This window comes from Equus caballus, chromosome 26 (genome assembly GCF_041296265.1).
Source record: "Equus caballus isolate H_3958 breed thoroughbred chromosome 26, TB-T2T, whole genome shotgun sequence".
NCBI lineage: Eukaryota > Metazoa > Chordata > Mammalia > Perissodactyla > Equidae > Equus > Equus caballus.
In genome coordinates, this window is record NC_091709.1 from 36,483,192 (window position 1) to 36,500,986 (window position 17,795).

Genomic DNA, 17,795 nt, shown 5'->3' on the forward strand with positions numbered 1-17,795 from the left:
TGAAATAGGACTCCAGATTTCAGTTTTGCAAAAATAATTAGATTTCCCCTGAATTACCTGATGACTGAAGAGAAACCAAAGGATACAACTCACTTCGTCTTTATTTACAGAGCACCACGGGTATGGCAAGATGCTTGCAATGAGACTTCTGACTAGGAGAGTCCAGAACTAGTGACAGGGCCCCCACAGCAAGGGCTGGGGAGTACAGATGGAAGGGTCAGTCTGGGAGTGAAACGTGTCCAAAGAGGATGATGACAACAGGAAAGAGGCTGAGCAGACATGCAACATGTAGGGAGCAAGATGAGGCCATGAGGTGGCAAAGCAAGACATGAGGAATCCAAGGGAGGCAAAGCCAAGAATGCCAGGTGGACAGGCAGGCAGCACAGTCCGTCAGCAGGTGGCTGGAGTGCTGGGGAATTAAAAATAAGCTCAGTGGGGCTGGCCTGGTGGCGTGGTGGTTAAAAAGAAAAAAGCTTGGTCCAGTAATCTTGAACAGAAGAGACACTGGTTCACGGTAATTGTAACTTCATTCATTCATTCATTTATTCAGCACATGCTTATCGGGAATTTATGGGTGGCAGGCACTTTGCTAGCCCTGAGGATTTAGCCCAGAATAAGACAGTGAGCTTCTGGAGCTTACATTCTCATGGCTTGATTCTGCTCCCAGAGCCCAAGGCGGGCCAGGCCTGCACGTGAGGACCAAGGGGCTGCAGCAGTGGGAGGTGGAGGGAGGCCAAACCAGGAGTTAGGTGCCATCCAGCTCGGGCTATGTGCCAAGACCAAGCAGAAGAAACAGAGACAAATGAGACCTGGACCCTGTCCTCCAGGGGCTTATATGTGAAAGAAGAAGACAAATAAGACCGAACAGAGAAGGGCTGTACAGAACATGCAGATGGTTATAGGAACAGAGCAGAGAAATAGATTAAAGTCCATCTGGGGGACTCAATAAGGCGCTTTCTAGTGTTTTGTGTTTATTTTGAAGTTGGCACAGGGTTTTCTTAAAGGACTTATTCATTGGTTCATTTTGTAAAAAAAGGAGGGGCTTTAAGAAACGTGTAGAGGCAGAATTCTCCCTAAATGAGAGGCTTAACAGTTTTACATAGTTTTAGAATGTAGTGGTGACTACCCCACTTAGTAAGGAACAATGAATCATTTATTAATTACGAGATAATTTTAGATGACCAGCCGTCCCAGATTCCACTGGAGGTTTCTAGGACTTCATGTCCCAGGGACCCTGTCATCCCAGAACTAGGAATGCTGCTGTGGATATCATTGGTCTGCTCTGATCCCAGCCTTAAAAGGAAAGAGAGGGAAGAGAGTCTATACATCAGCCTGGAACCTGGTGAGAAAAGTGTCTACCTCATTCTTCAGGTGCTGATACCATTCAGAGGCATGCATGGAAGAAGAAAGGGGCTAGGATGGGAAAGGATATTGATTTCCTGGAACAAGTGGGGCTGGAAGTCCCCAAAGGGATTTGTGAGCAACTTCCCAGCAGTCAAGGCCCTAACTGGACCTCAGGGTGGCCCCTGCCTTCTGGACATCAGGGAGCCCAAAGGCCAGAACCAGGAAGTGAGATGCAGGAAGCCTCGTGAAGGTGTGCAGAGTGGGACTAATATCCCTGGTAAGCAGTTTATGGGGTTACCACGAAGATGCCAGGTGGACATGCTTCTCCTTCAGTTTTACCATGAATTCCTTTCTTTAGGTTTGTTGAACATGGATTGTGAACACACTAGTTTCACTATGTATTTATTCATTTGTGGGCAGATTCCAGCAGGGCATAAGCAGAACGGGCACAAATATCTCATGTTGCCCCTGCCCATAGTAGGGATTGTACTTTTGGGAAAGAGACTTTTCTCTGGAGGTTGCTCAGCTTGTACAAGGGAAATGTGGTGGATCTGTTGGTGACCATCTTGTCTCCAGAAGGGGCGAGCTTGTTTGAGAATGAAGCCAACACAGAGAAAAACAGAGACAAGAAGTGGAAAGACATTCCTAACCTTTTTTGAGTACCTGGGTCAAGCCATAACTGACATTCTTCTTTGATTTTTTAAAATATGTGAACCAAGTTTTTTTTTCCCTACTCAAGCAAGTCTGAATTTGGATTTCTATAACAAGCGGTTAAAAGAGTCTTGGTACACTGACACTTGGTAAACTATGTTTTTTTCATTCATTCGATAAACATTTGTTGAGTCCTTCTACTGTTTGGCACTGTGCAGGAAACTGAGAATGTAAAGCCAATAAGAGCTCCCTCAAGGGGTTATACCCTGGTGGAAGAGACACTTGAACCAATAATCACAGTACTGTGTGATAATCATTATAATAACAATTTGTATGGGGTGTTAAGTCTGCACTAACTTTGTCTGGGTGTGGAAGATGTCATGGCAAGCTTCATGGAGGAGGTAACATCTGATTAGGGGAATGTCTCTTGAGTGGGAAAAAGAAATGGAAAATTACCTATGTAATTAGTATAGAGTGACCAGAATGTGAAAAATCCAAATGTAGGACAGAGAGGTTGACAGGCTGTGAGGTGGCAGGGGTGTCAGTGGGAGGGGGGAGTCAGTCTGGTTGGACCAGAGCTCTCTGACTTGCCCTGACTCATCATTTTCTCAGGATCCCAGCGTTTTTCTGCTCCATCCCTGAGACTTGCCTCCCATGTCCTAATAGGAGACCCCTCCACACCTCTGCTATGGGCAGGGGTGATGTGATGTATCTGTGCCCATTCTGCTTATGCCACACTGGAATCTGCCCACAAATGAATAAATACATAGTGAAGTTAGGGTAAAGGTCACTGCCTCCCTTATAGTAAGGTCTAATGCCATTAAGGTTGGGGGTAGGGGTGAGAGAGTATGCTCTGCTCCACACAGTCGTTCAAACTTTTGTCTATAGTTCTACCATCTTCTAGGGCCCTCAGGTCCTCCGTAGGATTTTCTGTCTGCATTTCATTGGCCAGAACTCAGCCACATAGCACCATGTCACTGCAAGAAGCTTGGAAATGAAGTCCAGCACTGTGCCACGGGAGGAGAGGAGAATGTGGGTATTGGTGGGCACTAGAAGTTTCTGACACACCTAGATTGTAAGACATAATAAATGGCTTTATACAACCATTACAAAAGCTCAGGTGGTGTCAATCCACCCACATTTTTCAGGAAAGATGCTGAAAACCATGTATGATCATTAAATTTTTGAGCCTTTAAGTCACTGAACATGTTTAAGAACTAGAGCTACTATTCTGAATCAGTTCAGATATTATTTTTGTATTGCAGCTGAAGAAATATCAATAGCAATTGATACCAGCAACTAGCTGCATGAAAGCAAACACTTCTGAATTAAGCAGATACAGGCATCAGTTACTTCGAAACAAATTCCACACAGATTCCTTCTCAATCTAGGATTACACCCAAAATTTAGATAATGTTTATACTTGGCTCCAAAAGGAATGTTTCAAACTGAACTAGTTGTGTTTATAAGAAGATATTACTAGTAAGGAGATACTGTGTCAGTGGGAGGATAGCGTTTGGACTATTTGCCAAAAACAGACTTGAAATGTTATGAATAATGATGTTTTGAACTATAGTCTTAACACAAAAGGCAAAAAATAGAATTGTGGAAAAATATAGTGGTATTCTCCAAATCCTTACAGCAATTAAAAATCAAGAGCGATTTAAAATTGTAATGCTGCAGTGAGTTTAATTTGAAATTAAAAGTGATTTTTATTTTAAAACTGAAAAGTCTCTTAGGGAAAAGACTCAACTGAAGGAAGTAGAGAAATGAGGACCACAAACTGATGAGATGCTCCAGCAAGAAGCAGATGGTCTGAAATACAAATCTGAGCTGCAGCACTGGGAAGAAAGGCAGAAAAAAGCCGGTGTCTGCGCACCCCATATACCCACTTTGAAGCCAGGACTTGGGGAGCTAGGCAAGGATGCCTCTCACAAATGCAATCTCCAAAGTGTGTCCCTGCAAAAATCCTTGAAGATTCTGAGGAGGTAAAAATGAGAGGAATTTCAGGAAATAATTTGGAATCAGGGGTGTATCCCACAAAGTGAGACGTATAGTACATTCTTGGGGTGTATTTTATAAAAAGGGACCCGAGGGTTTGCTAACTCTGAGAGCTATACGATGGCCTCCCTCACCCCAGAGGTCTAATGAGTTGTCCAAGGAACTTAGCATGGACTCTGGGAACAAAGTACTAGGTGACCGATTATAAGGCAGTGTGATTGGTGGGTGCTTATTAAAGGCAGATCAAGTATTAAGCAGGAAGAAATGGGAAAGGCTCCCAAAGGGGGTGCTGTTTGGGCTAGGCAGGAAGCAGGGTGGGATGAGGAAAGGTGAGGGGCTGCAGATAGAGGGTCACCTGAGCAAAATCTCAGGGTCTAGAGTACTTGGCGTGTCTCGGGTGCCCATGAGGCTGGGAGCACAGGCAGGACAGGATTAGACAGGACTGTGCCCACCAAGCTAACGGGTTTGGTCTCCAAACTCTTCTGATCTTCATTCCATCAATAAAACCTTTAAAAACCCTCCCCAATAGATGTAATTTTTTAATTTATAAATACCATACTTTTATATTACCTACATTGTAAACAGTACACAAAGAGTAGAATTTTTTAAAATTTGAGATGAAAGATAAAAATTAACGTTAGGGTATTTTCAGCTCTGCCCTACTGGCTTGGCTTGTGCACTCCCTCTGATGTAAACATCCCCTTTGGAGGCCCCTGAAAGGGGCAAAGATGAGGTGCTGAAGGTTTATAAGCCTGGGAGATCTGTTTAGATCTGTGCTTAAGGAAAGTCATTTAGGCGCCAGGTAGAGATCGAACTGGAGGAGGAGAATTGAGAGAAAACAATGAGTTTGAAGCAAGAGAACACTTTTCTTTTGTATTTTCTTTGAAGGTTTACCTCTCTCCATTTGCTGACTCCTTCTAACTCCAGGATCTCCGGATAAATCTACTTCCACATCTGGAATCCTTGAGGGGGTGGAGAGGACCAAGACGGCAAGCTTTAGGAGGTAGGGATGAGGGTGAGGCTCCTGCTCTGCTGAGAGAATGCGGCCAGGACACTCTGAAACCCTCGGAAGGAACAGGTGGTGTTGGAAGCAGGGGATCCCAAATGCGCAGCACTGGAAAGCATTCCTTGTTTCATTCTCAGCATCCCAAAATGGCTTGCCTGGGACTCCAGTCATGAAGACACCCACTCTGCCCCCTGATAGCCACGAGAAAGGCACAGTTCATTTTCTCAGACTCTTGGTGGTTAGTTAGACTGGCAGCAAGACCAGCTGCTAAGGAAGCTAGTTATGGGCAAGGTTATGATGTCGGTGCAGTATCTTTCCCATCCCCAGGGTCCACTTGCTGTGCTTTCATTTTAATTCCTTGGTCATCCCCTCATCCACTCTTTCCAGATGCCCAGGACTAAAAACGCACTCTTATATAGGGGTCTACTATCACTTGCTTAAGCCCTAATACGAATTTAAAGATTTTATTTTTTCCCTTTTCTCCCCAAAGCCCCCCAGTACATAGTTGTATATTCTTCGTTGTGCGTCCTTCTAGTTGTGGCATGTGGACGCTGCCTCAGCGTGGTTTGATGAGCAGTGCCATGTCCGCGCCCAGGATTCGAACCAACGAAACACTGGGCCGCCAGCAGCGGAGCGCGCAAACTTAACCACTCGGCCACGGGGCCAGCCCCTCTAATACGAATTTAAATAAACACGTTCTTGCCCAAGGGTATTTGCGCTGTAAGACTTATCGCTGTCTGGTCCCGTGTTAGAGGGATAGCAAGGATTAAATAGGAAGTATAGGAGAAGTGCTGGTGGAGACTGCTCTCCAGGACCCCAGAACTGAGTGGTCACCTGTTCTCAGGTCCAGTTCCCACTTGCCCATGGCTGTGCAATCACCCTTCCCATGCAGGCCAAGGAGGCAATGTCGGCTCCTCTTTAGTATGAAGATGAGATGCTCATGGAGACACTGTACGAAGGCTTTAGGTGTAGGACCTTGAAAAACTCTTTGAGAAAAAGGATTTTTAGCATTTTCCTTTCCTTTGGCTCTGTTCCACAAGTGCACCTCAGGAGGTAGGTTAGAGATAAACACTACGTAAGATGATATTCAAAAGAGGAATGACATCCTTGTTGTTTAATATTTCAAAGCTTATAACGTTGAAAGTTAAGTTAATTTGGGTCTCTCCTCAATGTTTTCTTACTGTGATGAGTGTTGTCTTTTCTTTCTTCTTCACATTCCACAACAGCACAGCCCCCATCCCTGGTAAGAGCCGTTGAATTTTCACACACCCTCACAAGTGTCTAATTGTGAAGCCACTGCCTTGTGCAGTTTCTGTTGACGAAGATCACTTCCCTTTCATTGAGGTTCTTTGTGAGAGGCAGGAAAGGGGACTCACCGTGATTCAGAAATGGTCATTCTCGTGTTTGATTTATGTAGTAGGACCTAAACTATTTGCTGTCATCTGATATATTTCCTCATCTAGAAAAAGAGGAAGTAAAAGTCCATGTCTCCATAAGTGGGAATTTAGGCAAAATTAGCTTCAAGCATGGAATTTGGGCCTTAAGAGGACACAATTTAACTATTTTTGTGATTGTTCGTGTTCAACTCATTGTACACTGTTGGGTCAGTCAGAGAGTGTTTCTGAGTCATTTCTCTCAGTGTGGCATGGGGATGATAATATCTACCATGCTAGGTTATAATAAGAGTAAAGCAGGATGCATGTGGCAATGTAGATAGTCTACTAGTGCTATTCATAAGTACTGTTACTACTACTTGTAAGTATACTGCAGTATACATAGTATTATAATACTATTCATAAACTACGATATTTTGTAATGTCAGAATTATAGTGATAATAGAAACATATTTGCGTGCTCTGTCAGGGCATTCCAAAAGCCACCCCAAAGAAATCTAACTGGTTCATTTAATACACTAGTTGCATCGAAAACATTTGAATAGAGAACAGGCTCAATAAAAACCAAAAAGACCTCTTCGCATCATTTTTCCTGTAACAAACAAGTCTGATGTAGAAATGTCCTCCTGTAAATTCTGGGGAATGGAAGGCCTTGAAATTACTAGTGAGCAAATCTGGTAAATGGAAATAATTGTCCAATTCCCATTTCTATAAATTTACATGTGTGTAAAATGTTTAAAGGAACAGCAGGAGTACGGACTATGATCAAAACGCTTTATTTCTGGTCTCCTAGTGTGCCTGCTGGATACTGTGGTGGGCTGAATAATGGCCCCTACAGATGTCCATGTCCTAGAACATATGAATGTCATCATACAAAGCAAGAGGGACTTTTCAGATGTGATTAAGTTAAGGATGTTGAAATGGTACCTTATCTGGATAGGCCCAATGTAATCATAAGGATCCTTCTAAAAGAGCTACTGGAGGGGACAGAGAAGAAAAAGGCAATGTGACAACAGAAGCAGAGATTGGAGTGATGTGGTCACAAACCAAGGAATGTCAGCAGCCTCTAGAAGCTTGCTGAGGCGAAGAATGGATTCTCCCCTGGAGACTCCAGAAGGAACCAGCCCTGCTGACACCTTGGCTTTGTCCCAGTCAGACTGATTTTGGACTTCTGACATCCAGAAATGTAAGAGAATAAATTCATGTTGTTTTAAGGAGCTAAGTTTGTGGAAATTTGTTACAGTAGTAATAGGAAACGAATAAAGAGATTATTAGGAAACTACAAACTACCCACATCAAACCACTCCTTTGGACCAAATGAACTAGCCCCTCTTTATTCACAGCCATTCAGTATTTGCTAATGGCTTCGTGTGTCTTATTCTTTCACTAGACCGAATCATAAGCTCTTGGAGTAACTATGTCCTAAGCTCCTTTACTATTCTTCTGAAGTACCAAGCTCAAAGCTGTCCTAGAGTAGTCCCTTCATGTGGGACCCAGCCCAGTCTAAACAATGCATCCGGACGTGGTGCATAAGTTCAGCAGCTGACTGTACCCAGGTGGTTGTTTGCATATGCAGAGTTGTCTTAGGAGAAAAGAGGAGAGGTGAAGGTGATGTGTGAAGGCCCGGGGAAGGGATAGTGGAGGGACAGGACGGCATTCGTCTCTTCTCAGCCGGGACTAATTAGTGCCGTGGGCTGAGTCTAGTGGAGCTGCAGGCAGAGGCTGTATGGACCACTCTCAAGAACTCTGAGATGTGGGGCACAAGTGGTCCCTGCCCAGGTGACAAAGTGTGACACTGAGTGAGGGCCAGAGTCATTCTCTCCCCTTCTGCTCTAGTGCAGGACAGCTCTGGCACAGTGAGGAATGAGGCTCAAGCAGCACTATTTGGCCCATCCTGGAGGGCAGACAAGGATGCCCCTGGACACTGCTCTCTAGGCAGTGAATCAATGGGGAACCCAATGGCAGAGGCAAGGGACAGTCAACAGTCAGTGGCGGTCAGGGATAGAAGAAGGTGAAAGGACCATTTGTGAGCACAGGTAAGACACCTCTGGGGACCTGAAGAAATAATTGGAGGAGACTCTGTTGTGTAGACAAAGTGGTAGGAAGGAGGCAAGGACCTGTATCAGGTAGATGGGAGCACAAACCAGCAAAAGGCAAGCTATTAGTGTTGATTTAGCCTTATTGGTGTCTGTTGGTTGGTAAGTCTAGGATCTCTTCAAGTATCAATTAGATTACTGCTTTGGCATTGAATGTATTTAATAATAGAAATGGAGTAAAGTGCTCAGAAGCTTCTAAACTAAGATGATTAAGAACCATCTGAAAAGTAGACATTTTGTGTTTTGAAAGCATTGAGCTCAACTGGGTGTTGATTTCACCCACTAATTTGCTTATTGGATCTGGACTCCTTACTGTTGGTACACTGTGTAAGTCAGGCTCTGATGTGACAAGGCCCTGGTCTTCTTGTTGACCATGGTTTCCCCAGTCCTTAGCACAGTGCCTAAGACACAGAGGCACTCCGTGAATACTGATACTATCCAGATGAGTCCCTACATTAGCTAAGTCAAAGGTGCATATTACGAATCCCTTATTCCCTCTTTGACCTTTCACCTCTGAGAATTCTAGAGTGTATCACGTTATCAAACCAGCAAGCAAAATTCATCTTCTTCTTCAGCAGGAATTTCAGCTTATGGCCTAGCCATGACAGAGGGAGCATGATGAGATTTTGAGTCTGCATGAGAGGGTGGGGAATTTTAGCCCAACATCCTACACCTTGCCTATGAGTCTCCTTCAACACCATTGAATGACATCTGGCAAAAGTCCCATGAGGCATCCCCAAGCTCTTGTGACTTTACCAGTAAGTACCATCTAGATTCATAGTTGCCTTGGAACTTTCCTGTGAATCTGATGGGGACACAGAGTGAAACACACTCACCTAGAATGGGGACCATGAGTCCCAAGTCAGGGTCCCAGATCACTGTCCTTCCAGCTCACTGCACACACCCTCCCAGGGCTTAATAGAAGCATGAGCAGAGTTAGTATGTATTGATCTCACAGATATTGATGAGCATCAGAAGCCTTTATCCTAATTGCTCTTGGTTGAAGGTTGATACTAGCTCCTGCTGAAAACAGCCCACAACCTCATATTCAAGTACCCAGTCTTGTAAAACTAACTCAGGAGAGCTCTGTTCAATTGCTGGGCCTGTATTATATGACTGTGAGGTTGCCAAGGAAAATGAGTCAGAGTAATCCCTTTGCTAGGAGATGAGAAACAAAAAAACGCTGGCAGACCTTTAATGTTTTAATTACCTGCTTCCAGAACAATAAAATGGGATTCAGATCTTCCACTTAGAGTTATACATTATTATGGTCCCATAAAATGCCTTGAACTGTTTCCTCAAGTTGTAAGCCTTAAAATTTTCCTTTCATCTGTATTCAACTATTCCAAAGACTAGACTTTAGAAAAGGAAGAATTAAATTTTCCTTTAGTGGCTTTAGTTACAAATATTGGAACCAAAGGCAATTTAAACTTTGTTACTTTCTTGAAAGATTTTTAAGGGTTTTTAAATACCTCCTGGGAATGATGACTAAAGATAATGTGGAATCCTGGAACAGAAAAAGGACATTAGATAAAATCTAAGGAAATTTGAATAAAATATGGACATTAGTTAATAATAATAATGTATCAATATTGGTTCATTAGTTGTGACAAATGTATGTACCACACTAATGTAAGATGTTAATAATAGGAGAGACTGGGTGTGGGGTACATGGGAACTCTGTGCTCTCTTCACAATTTTTCTGTAAGTCTAAAACTATTCTAAAATAAGTTTATTAAAAAAGAATGCCTTCTGATCTCATTGGTGACTCCTTGAGGATTATGTTTGTGACAACAGCAGAGCTCCAGTGGATATTTGGGTATCACAATTGGGCTAAATTGAGTACCCATGAAATGGCGTCTAGGTGTGATTCCAAATGATTTCTTGAGAACTCCTGGCCACAGGGAAAATCTGGCATCCTTAATGACCTTGGAGACCAGGGATTTCAGAGATGCAAATGGAAAATGATCCTTTTATGAGAGATGGATCAAAACTGGAAAGGAAAGGCATGAGGGAATACTGCAGGAACAAGTCCTAAGGGGAGTGTGTGTGTGTGTATAGATGTGTGTTGTCTTCCGTTGTGTGTGTGATGCCTCCCTCAAGCGGCTTATGTTGCTCCCTGTGTCTAAGAGTGTTTTCTATTTCTCATCTGCTGAGAAACCACTCTCATCTCTTAAACTCTTCGAATTCCTCCTCTTTCACAAAACTCTAGTAGGCCAGGGGCATGGATGAGAGTTCTTGCCTGCCTCAGACCTATTTTTCTTATAGGGCCATATCCATCTACCATAAAAGAAATTACAAACAAGTTTTTATAAGCAACTATGTAATCATACAAAGAGCCCAGTACCTGTCTGTGTTAGGTTTTTAAGCCACTCCAATTGGGCTGTTCTTACCGTCCCTCCATTGATTGGAACCATTCTCTTCAGGTTCCCCGTGACGCCCAACCCCCAACGTGCCAAACCCACTGGTTCATTTCCTGGTCTTATTTTGTTTGACTGCTCACCAGCATTTGACATTGTTGCCTACTCCCTCCTTCCTGAGCAAAGAACTTTCTGTTCTTCCATGACACCACATTTTCCTGTTTTTCTTGCTCCTTCAGTGGCTGCTCCTTCTCGGTCTCTTTGGCTGGCATCTCCTCTTCTTCGCTGTCACCATTGCATGCCCCTGGCTTAGGCCTGGCTCTCTTCTCTGTGTATGTCCACTCCCTTGGTGATTGCATGCTAATCCATGGATTCAAATATTATCTATATGCTGATGATTAACCGGCTCCCAAACTCTTCCCAGAGCTTCCTGCTCATATACCCAGCATCTTACTTGATAGCTTTACCTGAATATCTAACAGACACCTTGAACTTCACTTGTCAAATATACAACTCTTGATTCCAAAGAGAGTTCAGACCACTGAGTAGAGAAGAGCTGTTACTGTATCCACATTTTCCTGCATAGACCTTTACTGCCCCTCAGCCCTGCGTTCCCAAGGCTAAACTAGCTAAATGTAGAAAATGGTCGTTGATAAGGGGCAACGGACTTTCAAATAAGACATGTGGGAGATACGTGTATTGAAAATTGACTGAAATTAGGAACTATGTATGCATATCTTTTATTGATTAATAGCATTGAACAAGTGCTTCTTTTGTGCCAGGTACTATTCAAAGTACTTTACATGTTTCATATCATTTAATCCTTTCAATAATCCTAAACGTAGATATTATGGTCCCATTTTCATATCAGAAAATGGAGACACAGAGAGGTTAAGTAACTTGCTTAATATCACAGAGCCAATAGGAAACAGTTAAGCTTTGAACCCAGACAGCCAAATATACTCTAGGGAGACATGGTGAAAATTACAGTTTTTCCCACCCCAGGGTCATGTTCCTACTCAAATCACATTGCATGCCTTGTATTCTATTATTAGACTCTGGTCTTTAACCTAAATTGTGTATAGAAATCTTATGCCAGAGGAATAGGAAACAAAAGGAATTAAGTGAGTTCTATTATGTATAAACATTTCAGAAACACTTATTAAAGAAGGAACATTTATAAATTAGATTTAAAAATAAAGACAGCATTAACCACGTGCTGCTTCTGCTAACATAGGCGTGGAATGTGGGACAAAGATGATCTCAGAGAGTGAGCCAATGGGAAATCTTAACTGAAATATGTTGCTTCTGCACCTTTTGACCTGACACAAGTCCTTGTGAGAATTAACTAACCAATGACTGCAAACCCTCAAGCCTTTCCCTTGAATGACGTGGGATATGCTCAGCTAATTAGATTATTGGGGCTCAAACCCCCAACCCGGCACAGCTGCCCCCTTGATCACATACCTATGGAGCTGTGTGGTCTGTCTGTTCTCCCCACGGACACAGAGACACGATCCACTGGACACTGAATTCTAAAAACTGTTAGTACATCAGCTTTAAGCAATAAAAATGTTGGTGTGGAAAAGAAAATTGGGAAAGCTGGGTAAGGTGTTGAAAAGCACTCATTTCTATAGGAAATTTATTGAAAGTGTTATTTTCAGAAAATGCCCAATTTCCATAAAAAAATTTAATGAGAAATCTTTTTTCCCCAAACATATTGCATTATTCCATCTAAAAATAAAAGTTAAAAACTTCCTAAAGGTCACTCTTTTCATTAAAAAACTTCAAGCAAATGAGATCGGATATTTTTGGTAGGTTTTAAGGACAGGTTTTTATAAATATTATGCACAATTCTTTTGAAGCATTTCCTTTCCACAATATACACCAACACACTTATTGCTGAAAAACTGGCCAAAAACATGTTTATTAAACAATGAAATATATACAGGACTGTGTAAGGACTACTGGTTTGGACTAAAACATCCGAATCATCTTGCCTTTTACTACACTATTAATCATGTTTTTTTCACTTTTGAATAAAAAGACCAATTTTTTTAAAAGTTAGCTAACCAATCCAAATGTTAATGCTCACCTAAACTTAGTTTCTTCCTATCTTCCTATGTTTTCTAATGAGTGGTATGTGAGAAAGCAGTAAATATAATACTATTAGGTAAAAACAGAGCAAAGAAACAATATAAGTTGATGTTTTGAGTTCCTGCTTTTCTTTGTGATCACAATAAGAAAAAGAGACATGGTACCTATCTCTTTTATTTAATTGTTATTTGGCATTGAAGGCCAACAGGAAAATATAGCCAGACTTTTAAAATAGAAACAAGCAGTCCAGATTCCATGGAGATATCTGTTATATAATATTAGCCTGAGTGAGTTTATCTGTTTAGGGACTAAAGAGAAGACCATTTCATTCTTTGCTTAATGCACTGAAAACATTTCCTTTTAAAGGCAAAATCTCAGTAAAGAGCAATTCATATGCCTGGAACCCGAAAAGAGTGTTTCATGGTGAAAGCCGTCCATAAGTGTACATCATGTTCAGGAAAAGCAAATACGTACTCCAAAAAGTAGGTGACGCCGACGGTGGCTCTTCAAACTGTCACAGAACTTTCCTGCCATGCAGCAGAAATTCTGAAGCTATTAAAAACTGTCTGTCATGCTAGATATGCCTTTTAAAAAAGAAGAACAGAAAAATTACTTACATCCCGGAGTTCCAACGCGAGGCTCGCTTCTCCACCCGGCAGACCTCTGCCTGATCCTTCACTCCGGCTTGACAGCTGGTTTAATTGGCCAGGCAGGATGGAATGCATGGTCCTGCACTTGCTGTTCTTTTCCGTTTGCAGAGGGCCAGCGGCCCTGGTCATTTCCATGGCAACCAGAAGGAAGCTGCTGGCCTACCAGTTTCATTAACCACACAGCAGGAGAGAACCTGCCTTGGTGACGGCTGGCCACTCTTTTGGGGTTCTAAAGTGGAAAGTTTCCAGGAGGAACTAAGGAGACTGCTGCTGTGTGCTGACCCCAAAAGACTGACAGTAATGGAAGAAATTCGACTTTAGCAGGAAATGAATGGATTAAGTGTAGAGCATAGAGACTCCTTGATACTTTTACTTTCATGAATTGTTCCACTCTTTTTGGCCTGATGCATTGTTACTTAAGGCAAATGCCTGAACTAGTGTAAAAATTGTCCTATTGTGGTTGTTCCAAAGAGAAAATGAACTCATTTCAACTCCAAAGATGTAGTCCAGCTCTCTCTCTCTTTTTTAAGTTCATTTTTAAAAATGTTAAAAGCCACAAAGCAAATAAACATGTAAAAAATATTCTGTATACATTAACTAATGAGGGCTCACTGAGTACAGGAGAAATCAGGTGGATCGTAGTGATGAAGGAAAGTCTTGGTAATTAAAAACACTAGGAAACTAGAGCAATTGATTTTAATTACCCGGATGTAGATATCCAACATTTTAATGAAGAAAGCACCTCGCTAGGGAAATTCATTCGTTTATTTGCTCTTCATCTAGTGAACTCTTACCACATGCATGCACTGTGTCAGGAGTTTTAGCAGTCAACAGAGATAAATGTCATGTTGTTGTCTTCAAAGACGTTATAGTAGGAAAGAAGAGATTATATAAATTGATTGTGGGAAATGTTTGAAGGGAGGTACAAAGAGAATATGTGAGCGTTTTAGAGAAGGCGGGGCTGCATTTTGGCAGGGAGATTGGAGAAATCTTTGTAGATAGGTCGTTTCATCTGGGCCTTAAAGGATGGCTAGGATTTGGGGGGTCAGATACGGGGGAAAGGACAAGAATGCCTCATGTAGTGATTCTCTGCTCAATGGAGGATGCAAGCTGATGATAGATCAATGTTTCCTCCTTTCTCACCCCATACAGTCTTGACATGTACATCATCTGGCTTCTCAGGCAGTCCACAGGATCAAGCAATTAAGAAAATTGTTGGAGCAAAAGTTTGGAGATGGGAGAGTACCAGGCGTACTCAGCTCTTTTGAAAGCCAGTGAATCATAGTCAGAAACAAGAAGATTGAGAATAGAGAGAATCCACTGTCGTTGATGTTTAGTTTCAGCAAAGCAAACATAAATTCTACCATATGAGAATGGTGGACTTTGGTTCAACTCTTGATTTTTCTACCTTCTAGAATATTATTATTTAAACTTTATCAGCCTGTTTCCTTATCTCTAAAGTGGGGATAGCAATACTTCATTGAAAGGTGAGGTGACGATTAAATGAGATGGTATATGTGGATGGAATGCCTTAGGATGGAGGAAGGGAAGGCTGATCAGCCACACACCAACTTTCCCAACTTTCCAGAACGATTGTGGCTAATGCAATAGTTTAGCATACTCAAACTCTGCTCCAATGCCTTTCTTTCTTGCCTGCTTCTGCTATAGAGATTGGAAGACTAAAATACTCAGCTTACAGAATCCTCAACTACCATTGCAGCTGGGGCTCCAGACATGATTTAAGTTTTATTGATCATTTATCCTTGATTCAGAACTGAGTCACATGGAGAGAGGACCGTGAGACTTTGTTTGGGAACTGAGTTCGGTGAGGAGTGAGAGGAGAGTTCTGGGCATCTCTATTGCTGGTGTGGGTCTCAGCAGAATTGGCCTGGTCTGGCACTAGCACTCTGGGAGTGGGTTTCTGATTGGCTTGCTTCCCAGTTGTGGCAGATGTGTCATGACTCAGAGCTGATGACTGTGGCAATGGCTTGCTGTTAGAGAAGGTGACCTCTTAATTCAGCAACTTTCTGCTTGTGGAAGAGGCAGCAGCTCCCTTGATAGCCCAATTCTGTGATGACATTATGAGTTCAGCCTAGAGTCTGTTCAGTGCCCCTGCTCATTCAAGAACTATCTGTATGTCTTAAGAAACTCCTAGCTGTTTAAACCAGCTAGAGTGGACTGTGTTGTCTGTAACCACCATGAACCCTGAATGACATACCAGTGACTAGTTCTGGCCAATATAAAGTCAATGGAAGTTTACTGATACTGCCTTTTCTGCATCTTCTTCTTGCTTGAACATAGACGCAGACTGGAGGAACAGTTCCCGTCACTAAGGAGGGCACATCAGGAACATGAAGGAGCCTGGTGCCCTGAGGACTTTGCTGAGTCCCTACAGCAGCTCTGCAAAAGAGAGATGATATCACCTGATCACAATTGTTTTAATCACTAACTAAGATAAGCTACATGAAGTATTGAGTACAAACTGTACACAAAGGAGGCATTCAATAATGGTAGCCGTTATAATTATTACTCTTTTGAACTTTGTCTATTTATGATGTCAGTCCAGGACCTCTTGCTGAGTGGGGGATGGAGACAAAAGCAAAGATGGCGTGGAGGTGGATTCCTCCCTGGAAACTTGAAGGCCAAGCAAACAGTGGCTAATGAAATATGGCTGGATCTCTGTGTGTGGCATGTTAAACATTTACCACGGGTTTTATATCGCTCCATCTTTCTAAAACATTGACTTCCATTTGCTTTTTGTGTTAACTGGGTCACAGAGTTTAAGTTGAGTTAGCAAAAATGAGCTCTGGGAAGTCTAACGAAACCATGCCCTGGACTGCCTGTTAGGTTCAGCTGCAGAATCAAGGGGTGGTGGATAAGTGTGTGTCCACGGTGGGCTTGAATTCTAGTTTTGTCCTTGACTAATTTTGCTTTCTTCCTTTCTTTTTAACCACAAGAGCAAGTCAGGCTACTGATAGCACATTCAAATAATACCCAGTGTGTTAGGTTAACAGTGAAAATCGACACCTACCTTTCCAACTTATCCTGCAGAAATAACACTGGTCTAAGTCTGCATTGAAGCAAATCTTGCTTTGTCTTCAGACTATGGCAACTGCTTTGGTTGTTAATTAACATGCTGGTTCCCTAAACTCTTTTACAACCAGGCCTCAAACTCAACTGTTTCCAACAGCCTTTCTCCGTGAATTATCATCTGAAGTCTCCTACCAATGGCTTAACCACCTCCAAATCATTACCGTATCTTCTATTACTGTTTGTATCAACCTGGGCGACTTCAGGACCCATCTCAGGTTCCCCCTTTCCTTCCCAGCTCCTTCTGCGGCATCGCCAACATGCACATTACTCAATTCACTGCAGGATACAGACATTCGTGTCCTCCCCTAGTAGCACTGACTGTGCTCTAGGTCTGTCATCAGTATAGGGCTCTGTTCCACCTTCAAGATGCCACTGCTTCCTCTTTGTTCTTTCTTCCAGGCTCCTGCTCTGCTCCACTCTCATAGAAACCTCCATATGTCAGTGCTTTACCTCATCTGTTCTATCTGCTCTTGACTCTGTGGTCAGCTGCTTCCATTCTGCCCTCCCCACTGATCTGATGACCCCCCCATCCAATCTTTGCTGTATGCTCCATACCAGCCCACCCCATTATGCCCATTATCTGCTTTCTCAGCTTCTACTCTTAGGGTGCAGACACACATGGAGAAAATGCAAAGAACTAAAAGTTCATAATACTTGGCTTCAAATGGACCCCTGCCACTATCCCACCATCCTTTCAGTCTGCTCTGGCTCAGTGGCTTTGATAATTATTCTCTACCTGTATCGAATACTCATCCCTACCACAGCATCCTCATTCTTGTAAGGTGGCCTTGCATTTTATTTTCCTGAGAGGAGCCAGGGACCTGTTCTGGGTTTTCTAATCATCTTGCTTACAGCAATATATATCTTCTTAAACTACAAACATTTTGGATCAAGTACCTCTTATGCACCACTCATATCCTTTCAGCCACACTTGTCTTTTATTCCAGCCACCGGTTTTGCCATGGGTCCAACCAGCTGCACATGGAGGCAACCTGCAAACACCTGTTGCCTCCCATCCTAAGGCTTCTCTCTTTTCACTGTGGCTTGGGACACTGCTGACACCTCTCAACATGCTGCAACATGGAAGTGCTGGGGAGTTAATG

At 42.6% G+C, this 17,795-nt stretch overlaps 1 protein-coding gene and 1 long non-coding RNA gene across 5 annotated transcripts in view; one reads left to right on the forward strand and one right to left on the reverse strand.

Annotated features, from left to right (window-relative positions):
* LOC111770788 (uncharacterized) overlaps positions 1–7,613 on the forward strand; it is a 26,379-nt gene extending 18,766 nt beyond the window's left edge. For 2 of the 4 annotated variants that reach the window (XR_011433011.1, XR_002804196.2), the window contains exons 2-3: positions 3,727–3,983; positions 4,885–7,613. This is a non-coding gene — a long non-coding RNA (uncharacterized lncRNA). Of the gene's footprint in view, positions 1–1,371; positions 1,622–2,883; positions 3,028–3,726; positions 3,984–4,884 lie in introns of those variants that run through there. The other 2 variants (XR_011433012.1, XR_011433010.1) reach the window with 2 other exon arrangements.
* The window catches only part of EPCIP (exosomal polycystin 1 interacting protein), a 16,612-nt gene extending 2,908 nt beyond the window's left edge, over positions 1–13,704 (reverse strand). The window contains exon 1 of the mRNA XM_005606128.4: positions 13,567–13,704. The gene's annotated coding sequence lies outside the window, so the exon portion shown is untranslated. The remainder of the gene's footprint in view (positions 1–13,566) is intronic.
* Between the last annotated feature and the right edge of the window lie 4,091 nt (positions 13,705–17,795).